This window comes from Panthera pardus, unplaced genomic scaffold, assembly GCF_024362965.1.
Source record: "Panthera pardus isolate Hobbes unplaced genomic scaffold, ASM2436296v1 HiC_scaffold_27, whole genome shotgun sequence".
Classification (NCBI taxonomy): Eukaryota; Metazoa; Chordata; class Mammalia; order Carnivora; family Felidae; genus Panthera; species Panthera pardus.
Genome location: NW_026526843.1, coordinates 115,156,879 through 115,168,608, shown reverse-complemented (window position 1 = coordinate 115,168,608; position 11,730 = coordinate 115,156,879).

Here is an 11,730-nt window from a genome sequence, read left to right as displayed (position 1 = left end):
GGCTTCTTGGGTAACCATCAGGGCCTAAACACTTTTAAATCCGCATGTCCACTCTGGTCAGGCAGCAAGGGCGCGGGATGACCTTCACAGACTTTAAAATGGTCTTCCCTTGGGGCCAAGGATGAAGAAAGCTGTTAAGAGTTCCCTGGAGGGGCGCCTGGGTGGCTCAGTCGGTTGAGCGTCCGACTTCGGCTCAGGTCACGATCTCGCGGTTCGTGAGTTCGAGCCCCGCGTCGGGCTCTGGGCTGATGGCTCAGAGCCTGGAGCCTGCTTCCGATTCTGTGTCTCCCTCTCTCTCTGCCCCTCCCCCGTTCATGCTCTGTCTCTCTCTGTCCCAAAAATAAATAAACGTTAAAAAAAAAAAAAAAAAAAAAAAAAGAGTTCCCTGGAGAAGTTCATGACTTGAGGGTAGACATCTTAACACTTTCGTCAACGAAGACACCGGGAGTTGCCTGTGCCCCATGCACCCCACAGATCTCTGGGCTCCCGTGACATTTGTGCCCGTACAGTTGTCACATTTTCAGCTCGGCAGGATTAACCAATATAGACACAAACCCGTCGTACTATCCTTTGTTTCTGTACAAGACAGCGTTTTTACAGGACTTTCCTCCTTGTGAGAGCGAAACCTGGTATAAAAGCGCGCAGGGGGGGTTGGATTATTTAGACAAGTCGTCTCCCCATTTCTTCAGAAATGAAAAATCTCTCACTCAAAATGCAACACCTCTCCGCTGCCTATGAGGGAAACCCCAACCTTTGAGCCTGGACTTAACAGCTTCTGTGCTCTGGCTTCTGAGTCACGTCCCCCGCCCTGTCCCGTTACATGGCACACGCCAGCGGGACTCATTGAGAGTAATGCCCTCAGAATGCCATTCTCTCCTTTGTTTGGACCCTCACGCATACCATTTCCCCACAATGACTTCCCTGATTTGTGTGCCTGGGAAACTCCCATTCATTCTTCAAATCTTAAGCTCCAAACCTTCATATCCTATCGTCCCAGGCCAACAAATCCTCTCCCCTATGCTCCAGACGCTTCTTCCACGTCTGCCTGCAAAGGTTCTCAACCTTGGCTGCACACCCTGGGCTCATTACATCACAATCTCCGGAAGTGAGACCCAGAGATCAGTATTTTTTTTATTTTTTTTTTACAGTTTACTTATTGAAATTTGAGAGAGAGAGAGAGGGAGGGAGAGGAGGAGAGGGGCAGAGAGAGATGGAGGGAGAATCCCAAGCAGGCTCTGCACCATCAGCATGGGGCCCAACACGGGGCTCGAACCTGAGAACCATGAGGTCATGACCTAAGCCGACCTACCCAACCTCCTGAGCTGTCCAGGTGCCCTGAGACGTCAGTATTTTTTTTTAAACCTCTCCAAGCGATTCCAATGTTTGAGGGCCACTGGGGTTTTTTTCTTCCCAAATAGAAGACTCCAGACAAACACATAGAGCCTGAGCGGTAACTCTCCTCGAAATGTTTTTCGGTCACGAATGAATTCTTTACACAATAACCCTAGGAAGCAGCAGAAAATGCTTTGTCCAAATCGAACTGTTTGCATATTCTTATCGGCAAGTCTAATTGTCGTATTTCGGAATATGTCTGTCTTTTGCAAACCACATTCCCTCGCTTTTAGAGAAGGAAGGGGGCTGTCATTCCAAAACTGCTATTGTACAGTGTGGTTGGACACATCTCACTCATTTAGCACAATCAGAAAAAAAATGAAAAAGAAGATTAAGAAGTTAGTTCCTTTCAAAAACAATCACCGTCTACAGTGGGGACACCGTGCGTAAGTGTCTGGTATTGTACCTGGTCCTTGACTTATACTCAGTGATGGCGGCTGATATCATTATGTGCTTCCTCTTTGAGGAAAGGCTACCTTATATATACATATTATAAATATATATATATATTATAAATTATATATATTTATTTATTAACGTTTATATATATATATATATATATATATATATAAACGTTTATTTATTACTGAGAGACAGAGACAGAGCATGAGCAGAGGAGGGGCAGAGAAAGGAGGAGACACAGAATCCAAAGCAGGATCCAGGCTCTGAGCTGTCAGGACAAAGCCCCATGCGAGGCTCGAACCCATCAACTGCGAGATCATGACCTCGGCCGAACTCCGACGCTTAACCGACTGAGCCACCCAGGCGCCCCTACCTTATATTATTTTTTAGTTTATTTATTCATTTTCAAAGAGAGAGGGAGAGAGAGAATCCCAAGCAGGCTCCTCACTGTCAGAGCACAGCTCGATGCAGGGCTCGAACTCATGAACTGTGAGATCGTGACCCGAGCCGAAATCAAGAGTCAGACGCTTAACTGACTGAGCCACCCCGGCACCCCAGGAAAGGTTGCCTTCATGACCCACCTCACACACACGAAGCCATCTGGCGATGACACTCCAAAAGGAAACAAGATATCTTGCCAAACGCTTCTTATCACTTAAGTACAGTCCATGAGATTTCCTGAGCGTTCATCGTAAACAGAGAGGCGTTCGCAGCTTTACGAAGTCATTGGATATGCCACTGCCAGGGAGGGAGAACTTCCCGTGCCCTTCCAGGTCCTTCTAGCCAGACCGAGAATCATACTGACATGAGACAGATTAACAGGAGACAATCACATTTAATTTCATACTCACGGGGAACCCACGCAGCCACAAAATGCCCAAGACAGGCAAAATGAAATATGTGTGTCATCCGAAGCTAAGGAAAGGAAGGAGGCGTGTAGGACTTCAAAGGGGAGGAATGAGCTTCACAGGACGATGGCGAAGAGTAAATGTTCGGGAAGCAAATGTTTGCGGGGCCGCTCAGAAGCAGTGGGACAGAGGGGACTTCGATCAAACAGGTCTTGCCAGCTTCATCCCGTCTATCGTACCTAGTTCCTATCATAGCGTAGCTACGGGGACAGGTCCCTTCCTGGAACAGGTCCTCTTTCAAAACTCTTTGTAGGCAGTAGAGAGAGAGGCAAAGATCCTTTCCTGAATCTGCTGGGCTCTGATGGCTTTTAACGCAAAATAATCTTTATGCCAAAGATAAAGACCATCCTGGGGTGGCCTGGCCCTGGCCCCTACACTACCCATGACACAGAAAAAAAAAAAAAGTTCCGTCCCACGTTTTCTCCCTCCATTCGGCTACCGCTATGTAACGCCTGCTTCTCTACTCTTCTTTTTTCCCATAAAACGCTGGCTTGACATCTACCCAAAAAGCCTTCCAATTGGCTGTTCCAGGACTAGCCGGCTACGTCTCGGGGTTAATCACACAGCTCCGCGTCCACGCGGTCCCTTCTCTCCTGGGTTCTGTGCGTCCCCACCCCCGGCTGAGTCACTCCGACACGGTCACGTTAATTGCCGCCACCTGAATGACTGTCTTGGGGCAGGCTGCCTTTGTCAAGCAGTAAGCAACGTGTTTTTATGCCATAGCATTTTAGTATCCGCGGTACAAATCGCCTCTTGTGATGTTGCAGGCATAAATTAAAGGGAGAGCTTTCCACGTTATGATGACAGTACAAGCTGAATTAACTGCGACTCTCACCAAATAACTGTTGTCAAACACCGACCTCTGCGCCTCAGAGCCGAAAGATAACGCAAAAACGGAGTCTGGGATGTAGAGGAACGATGGCTTTATTGCTTGGCCGCGCAAGCAGGCTGTGGCCTTCAAATCCTGCAAGGCTTCCCGGAGGAAGGGGCCGAGTGGTTTACAGGGAGATACAGCATCTAGCCGGTTTCCACAGGAATTGCGTCTGTACCTCCTCAGTCGTTTTCAGGGTGCCACCGGGTTCTGGAAACAGAAGGGCTAAGAAGGCAGGAGAGGAGGCGTGCGGAAGAGAGGAAAAGGCTGCTTGAAAACTGGGCCTCACGGGAGCATTAGTGCAGCCATTTTGATTTTTGTTCAACTTTATGCTTGTAAGTGGTTTCACAAGTATACGGTTATTTACTTTTTACCCAACTCGGGATGAACTTAAAAAAAGCATTCTATTTTCAGTCCTTAGTTTTACGCTTTAGTAAGCATCACACGCTCACTCAGTAATGTGTTCATTTTGACAATTAAGTGTTTTGTAGTACGGGTTCATAATTACGATCGTAACTTTTCATTGACTAGGCCTCCAGGAGTTGCTAAAGGAGACACCGAAAACCAGACCTTCCTGGCATAGACTGGCCAGATGTTGAATAAACCCCTCTCCTCTGCCTCACTGAGTGCCCACATTTCCCAGCTGCCCTTGAACTTGGGTGTGGCCATGTGCCTACATTCTAATCGATGAAATGCCGACAGAGGTAGTGTGGATGAATTTCAGGCCTAGCCCATTCCAGTCCTTCTTTCCTATTACCCGTGACCTTGGAGGCCATATGTTGAAAACAGCAGAACCACAAGAGAGAAGAAAGCTGGGTACCAGAATTACCACTGGGAAGAGTGTCACCCACCTGTCAGGAATACCCTCTTTTGGGCCTTCCATGAAAAAGAAAGAAATTTCTCATTTTTCTAGGCCACTGAGATTTTGGATGCATGTGTTACAGCATAGTTTTACCTTAGGTAGTACACATTTATACTCAAAAATACACTCAAAAATAGTACATTCAAAAATAGTACACTCAAAAATAGTGTTATATTCCCCCTAATAACGGTAATATATTTTCATCGTTTACTATTGGAAAATACTCCACGTTGGCACATTAATGTCACCTGAAAGATGCTTTTAGAAATAAATCTCCGATAATAACTTTGTCAGTCAGTCATAACATCCTTTCTTTTTCCTGAACATGGAAAGTAAAAACAAAACACAAAACACACGCAAGGGGCGCCTGGGTGGCGCAGTCGGTTAGGCGTCCGACTTCAGCCAGGTCACGATCTCGCGGTCCGTGAGTTCGAGCCCCGCGTCGGGCTCTGGGCTGATGGCTCAGAGCCTGGAGCCTGTTTCCGATTCTGTGTCTCCCTCTCTCTCTGCCCCTCCCCCGTTCATGCTCTGTCTCTCTCTGTCCCAAAAATAAATAAAAAACAAAAACAAAAAAAAAAAAAAAAAAAAAAAAAAAAAAACACACGCAAAAAAAGACTCCCTCAGTTAAGATGTGTTATTCTAGGGGCCCCTGGGAGGCTCAGTCGGTTAAGCGTCTGCCTTTGGCTCAGGTCATGATCTCGCGGTCCGTGAGTTCGAGCCCTGCGTCGGGCTCTGTGCTGACAGCCCAGAGCCTGGAGCCTGCTTCGGATTCTGTGTCTCCCTCTCCCTCTGCCCCTCCCCTGCTCATGCTCTGTCTGTCTATCTCTCTCTCTCTCTCAAAAATAAACATAGAAAAAAATTTTTTAAAGATGCTTTATTCTAATTAATGTCTCAGCAATGACAAAGGTTATGCTAATGATTCAACTAACTCACAGTGACTTAAGCAGCCTTGGGAATTACAATTTTCTCCGGCCCCCAAGACATGATGCACTATTTCAGTGACATTTCTGCTTTACAACTAGGATACAACTTTGGCTCTGCCCCAAATTCTCCCACCGTGTGTCGGTACGTGCGGAGGTGGAACCCATCATGCAGTCGAGGCTAGATATGTTAAATCATGGTTCGTAGGACACAAGGGTATGAAATGTTCGTGCCGTTATATGCAGAGCTTTATACCTTTTCAGGGTCGTGCTCTTGTCAGACAACTCGAGCGGTACTGTGCTTTCACTCAGGCAGCAAACATTCAGGAAGCACTGACCAAGAACTGTCTAGATGCGTGGGGCACGACGCTGAGTGAGCAGGAGCCTTGATGACGGAAGAGGTTTTAGGTCTGGGCAGAGGGCAACTAATTCCTGTGAGGAAGGGGATGAGAAGATCTTCAAAGACAAGGTTATACCTGATAGAAGTCTGGCAAGGATGAGTGAGAGCATAAGGATAAATGAAGGGAACGCATCCCACGTTGAGAGAACACCGGGGACCAAGACGGGAGATCCGGAATGAGGCGAAACATTTGGGGAACGAGGAGTTCGTTTTGGCTGGCGTGCGGGGGAAACGTCGGGAGCACAGAATGGGGGCTTGGGGAGGTAGACTGGGGTCAAGTTAGGGAACCTTGAGTGACAGGCTGTGCATCCGGAACATTTACTTTCTGTGTGCAAAGAGAGGTCAACACGCAGAGATAATAGCAGAGGGCACATGTTCAGCAGCGCAGTGGGTGACCTAATCATGTGAGGTTTAGGGAAAGTTTCTGGCACAGCATGGAGGATGGCCTAGAGTAGAGACGACATTCTGGAAGCACGGAGGCCGGCTAGGAGGCTGTTGGAGTACTAGAGTGGATGAGGCGTCTGATTCAGGAGAAGTTTCTGAGACAGAATCAGTAGGACTTGTTGGCCGTTTGGGGGCGTAGGGGCCAAGGGCAGGCTGACCCCAAATGTGCCACTTTGTATGCATGATGCATCAATACATTGATAATAACAAGAATACTGATTGTTCTAAGCAGAAGTTACTTAAGGGACAGTCTGCACAAAAAGGACACTCGGACCCGTCTCTGTCCCCCCTGAAAGCAGGAGCTAAGTCTCCCGTGCGAGAGGTCCCCTCCCATAGCAGGCAGTAAAGAGACATCCTTATCACCGGAGATGGGAAATTTAGAGCCCAGGAGGCTATATAAACAACCTGTGGTGTCTCCTCCCGATTGGGTGGGGGCCCCCCAATGTGGGGCGACCCGATCGGATGGAAGCCCACTGGAACAGACGGTGAAAGAATTCACCTGAGGCAGAACAGAGATAGAAGTTTATTGAATACACCATAAGGGAGCGGCGGGTGGGGACAGCCGAGGAGAGACTATCTGTCCCGGTGCAGTGGCTGGGGGCCTTATTTAGATGGGGAGCGTGAGGGGGTATGGGAAACGTATGGAACTTTCCCTTTTTTGGTACCTGTGCCTGGTTGTAAGTAACCCATCGTTCAGCTAGGGCTTATGGATATTTTGAGGCGGGTCCCCTAATGGGCCTGTTTGTATCAGCTCGGCGGTGGGTGGTCGGTGGTCGCAGGTGGCCGTGGGCCCTTTCGTCTTCCTTTACATTCCGTTGCTCAAGCCTGTTGCCGAAAATCAGCCTCTACGCGACCCTCGTTACTTTTTACTAATTTACTACCCCGGTCCCAATTCTGTTTAGAATTCCTTTTAATTAAAGCTCCCCAAATTCAGCTTTCTTTGCCCTGTCAATTCCGCGTACATTAATTGTCTCATTGTCTAAAGAGTATAAAAACTGCCTGCCTTGGTCATTCCTTTGGGTCTCAATGTCACGATCGGGCTTCTGTGCGCATGTAAGAAAATGGATTTTTTCCCCCTCCTGTTACTGTATCTCGTGTCAGTCTAATTCTGTCCAATTAGAGGACCTATGAAGAGTAGAGAAGAATGTTTCCTTCCCTGCGGGTATAATGGAGAAGTTCAAGCCGCCTGAGGTTTCTAGCTGGGAACTCTGGGTGGATAGGGATACTCTTAGTTGAGAGAGGAAACTTAGAAAGAAAAGCCAAGCACAGGGTGAAGCTAAAGAGATTGGTTCCTTTATTTTTTAAAAAAAAAATTTTTTTTAACGTTTATTTATTATTGAGAGACAGAGACAGAGTGTGAACAGGGGAGGGGCAGAGAGAGGGGGAGACCCGGAATCCGAAGCAGGCTCCAGGCTCCGGGCTGTCAGCACAGAGCCCAACGGCGGGGCTCGAACCCACCAACTGTGAGATCATGACCTGAGCCGAAGCCGGACGCTTCACCGACTGAGCCACCCAGGCGCCCCTAATGAGCCTGGTTCTTGACATGTGGTCGTAAAAGTGCCTGTGCAGTATCCAGGCAGAGCAGGAACTAAAAAACTACACAGTGCATTACAGTCTCAAAAATGTAATAGTTCATGTTAATTGCAAAAGGAGAAAGGTGACTGACAGGGACGAAGCACGGAAGACACTGCCTCAACCCACTGATTAGTCAGCACCAAGGTCATGTCTCCTGATCCAACACGCTGATAAGGACACAACACCACTTATGAAATTCTCCTGCCAGAAATTTCCTAACCTCATTGTGGTCTTGAGAAAACATGAAACACCCCCCAACACGTTACTGAAAGAAAACCTCAGCTCCTTGCATTTTGATCCCAGACTTTCTAGTTGGGTTCTTTCCAGTTAGTGTCCTGGCTCAGGCAGAGCACCCTGAGGGCAGAGCATCCCCTGATGGGAACCGAAATTACCCGCTCAAGCAACAACCCCTGCCCTAAACCAGCAAGACCCCAAGTGATGGACCCCAAGACAACGATCAACTGGACCTTCACTGCCCACCTGCACCCGCCTTTGCCCCACACTTTCCTTATATAAACCCGGAAGTGTTTTCAGTCCTTTGGAGACAGCCTTTGAGACACTAGTCCGCTGTCTTCCCGGTGCTGGCCTCCCTGGATTAAATCTCCCTCTTGTTTCGCTACCGCTCGATACTCTGCCTTTGGATTTTGTCAGCAGTGAGTGGCCGCACCTGGCCTGTCTGGGACCCCTGGAGCCGGGAGCTCTTGTCCCGCTGCATGCTGCCCTGTATTCTTCAACAATGTCAACGCCATTCAAGACCAAAAAAAGCCCGGGCTGGGTCCTCTTGCCACTTCCCGCGCCTGCACGCACCCTGACTACGCGCACAACGTCTGGGCACCGCGCGACTAGACCTTGGGGCTCGTTGCTGGCCGATACTGTCTTCTTACTGTGCACCTGCAGGAACCCACCTGCCGGCCCACACGTGGTTGTGATGCAGTTTCGGGGTCTGGAGTGGTGGTGGGGTCTGGAGCCCATGGCCAAGAAAAAATTCTTGAGACGACTCCGGTACCAAAAGGTGATTTTATTAAAGCCCGGGGACGGGACCCGTGGACAGAAAGAGCGGCAGTGGGGTTGTGAGGAGTGAGTGGTTACGGAGTTGGGGGAGGTAAAGTCAAGGGGAAGTTTCCAGAGGGATTTTCGTACGCTAAAGAGGATTTACAGATTACAGGAGGACTTGCTATTGTCCGGCTAAGGTTGGTTTCCCTCGAGGAAGGCGTTAACATTAAGCCAGTAGGGGGTTCCAGAGAGATGTTCTACTCTCTATTTGCCTTGAGTATTTGTCAATGGGCTGTAGATGATATGGAAATGTAATTGTACCTGCCATTTCCTTCTTGCCTTTGTTCCCACATCACCATGGAGGGGAGGGTGATGTTGGGGGCTATGAGTTTCTAGAGCGTAGGCTATTGGTAAAATTGTCTTTTTCTTGTAATTTGCTAAGACACTTGTAAACTGATGGAGACTCATGTCCTGTATGACTGTGATCTCTACCTGTTAACCATCGGTTTTCCGTCCTTTCCTCTGTTCTTGGGCAGCCAGGAGTGCCTGAGGGGTGTCCCACACATCCCACCGGGGGGCCGGGGGGCACTAGCTTGTGCTCTGCCCTCAGCCCACCTTATGCTCCCTCATCAGATGGAGATTGGACAAACAAACGTTCCATATCCAAAGACATTTGGTTGGGCCTCCCTGGCCCCACCCAACCGCATAAAATAGAGCCTCAAAAACTTTGCCTCCCCGTCAGCCTTGCATATTTTATTGAGATCCTGCATCACCAGGTGAAGGGGAGTAGAATTTGTCACCCCAGAATACGCCGCTTTGGCGTAAGAATTGTCTTGAGCTGCTTGTGGTGTGTTCTTGTTTTGTTGTTGTTGTTGTTGTTGTTGTTGATTTATTTTGAGAGAGACCGAGAGAAAAGCGAGGGAGGGGCAGAGAGGGAGAATCCCAAGCAGGCTCCATGCTGTCAGGGCAGGGCAGAGCCCCACTCAGGGCTCGAACCCATGAAAGTGTGAGATCATGACCTGAGCCAAAACCAAGACGCTCAACCGACCGACCCACCCAGGCACTTCTGGACCTGGCTGTTTTTAAGAGACAGCAGACACCGACGTTCTGAAAACAGAATAGAAGTTACCCTTTGTAAGAGACATTGACGTTTATAAGGGCAAATCTCCGTTGGTAAGGGTGTCTCCCTCACTGTACCGGGAAGAGTGAGATTGACCAAATCTCTAGAAACCTTCTCAATGAACGAGGCGCGGACAAATCTGCACCGTAACCTTAGCTGGCTTACTGGGCTTTGCTGGGTAACCTCCCATAACTGAGTCCCTACCCCCGACATCTTTCTTTTGTCTTCAGCTGAACATCTTCAGCATTTAAGGTGGAGGCCTTGGCCCTTTCTGAGAGTCTCTCTCTCTTGTATGCATACAGGCGGTACACATGTTATTAAACTGTTCGCTTTTCTCCTGTGCGTCTGTCTTTTGATTACAGGAGTGTCTCAGTCAAGAACCCAGTAGAGTAGAGGGAAAATGATTTTTTCCTCCTTCACGAAGGGAGGGAAAGATAGCTGCTGATCTTAACTGCTGACGGGGCAGTCCAGCATTTTCCAGGAGATGAACTGTACATGGAAACTTAAAATTAAAAGTAAGAATAGGGGCGCCTGGGTGGCTCAGTCAGTTAAGCGGCCGACTTCGGCTCAGGTCATGATCTCTCGATCCGTGAGTTCGAGCCCCGCGTCAGGCTCTGGGCTGACAGCTCAGAGCCTGGAGCCTGTTTCAGATTCTGTGTCTCCCTCTCTCTGACCCTCCCCTGTTCATGCTCTGTCTCTCCCTGTCTCAAAAATAAATAAAACCTTAAAAAAATTGAATAAAAAAATTAATAAAAGTAAGAACAGGTTTATCCTAAGACCTGTGCGGTAGCAGCCTAAGAAAATCAGATATGAGATACAGAGACTAGAGATCCAACACGTGGATTGTTGACATGTCTTAAAGAAAATTCCAGAACAAATGGAAGATTGGCAATATTTGGAGAAGAGAATACAATTTTCTCGAGCTGAAGAGAAAAGTTTCGTCTCCAAACAGGAAGACTCTGTCACGGTCAAAGCAAAATTGCCTAAAATTGCCCCATATCCGAGATATATTTCAAAGATAAAGAATGCCATGGATTTTCAGAATAAAAAAGAGTACCCACCAAGTACAAAATCGGGCTTCTCCAGGGTATCACAGAGTAACAGTGAGACAGGGACACTGAAGGGGCCCCATGAAAAACACGTGATGTTTTGCTCCTTTCCCCACTTCTATTCTTGCTGGGACTTGCCCCCCCCACCCCCCGCACCCCCACCCCGGCCTTACACGTGCCTTAACTCACATCCTCCTCGTAAAGGTCAAGGAGTTAACGATTTCTTTGGAGTCTTCCAGCACAACAGATAATATCTAAGGAGTGACGGGGGGGGGGGGGTCCTCATGAACGTTTCCCAAGACCCCTGACTCCAGGGCACAAGTGACTTATGGAGGCCACCTGAGCCTTATATAACCATTGGTTTTCCTGACGGGACACGTACCCCAGACCACCGTCTTCGATAAAAACCCCAGACCCCGAGCAAAGACGAGACTCTCCTTTCTTTTCCAGGTCTTCCAGCTGCCCAGTCTGTACCTGCACTCTCTCTAGGTCTTCGGTAAACGCTGCTCTCAGTTCCATTCTCTGTGAAGCCAAGAGCCTCTTGGCTGGTGCTGTGGGACCCCCTCTGGGTCCTCGGACCCAGCCAGCCTGCGTCGACGGGATACACAAGACAGACTATATAGTATTTTGAAGAGGAAGGCTGTGTGTGGCTCGATAACTCTATGTCAAGTCATGTGCGAAAGCTACAGAAGTCATTCTCATTTATATACGAGCTATAAAGACTCCAGCCTAAGAAAATTCACCCACAGATGTACTCTGTAAGGGACTGAGTGTTTAATCAAGGGAAAGACTTT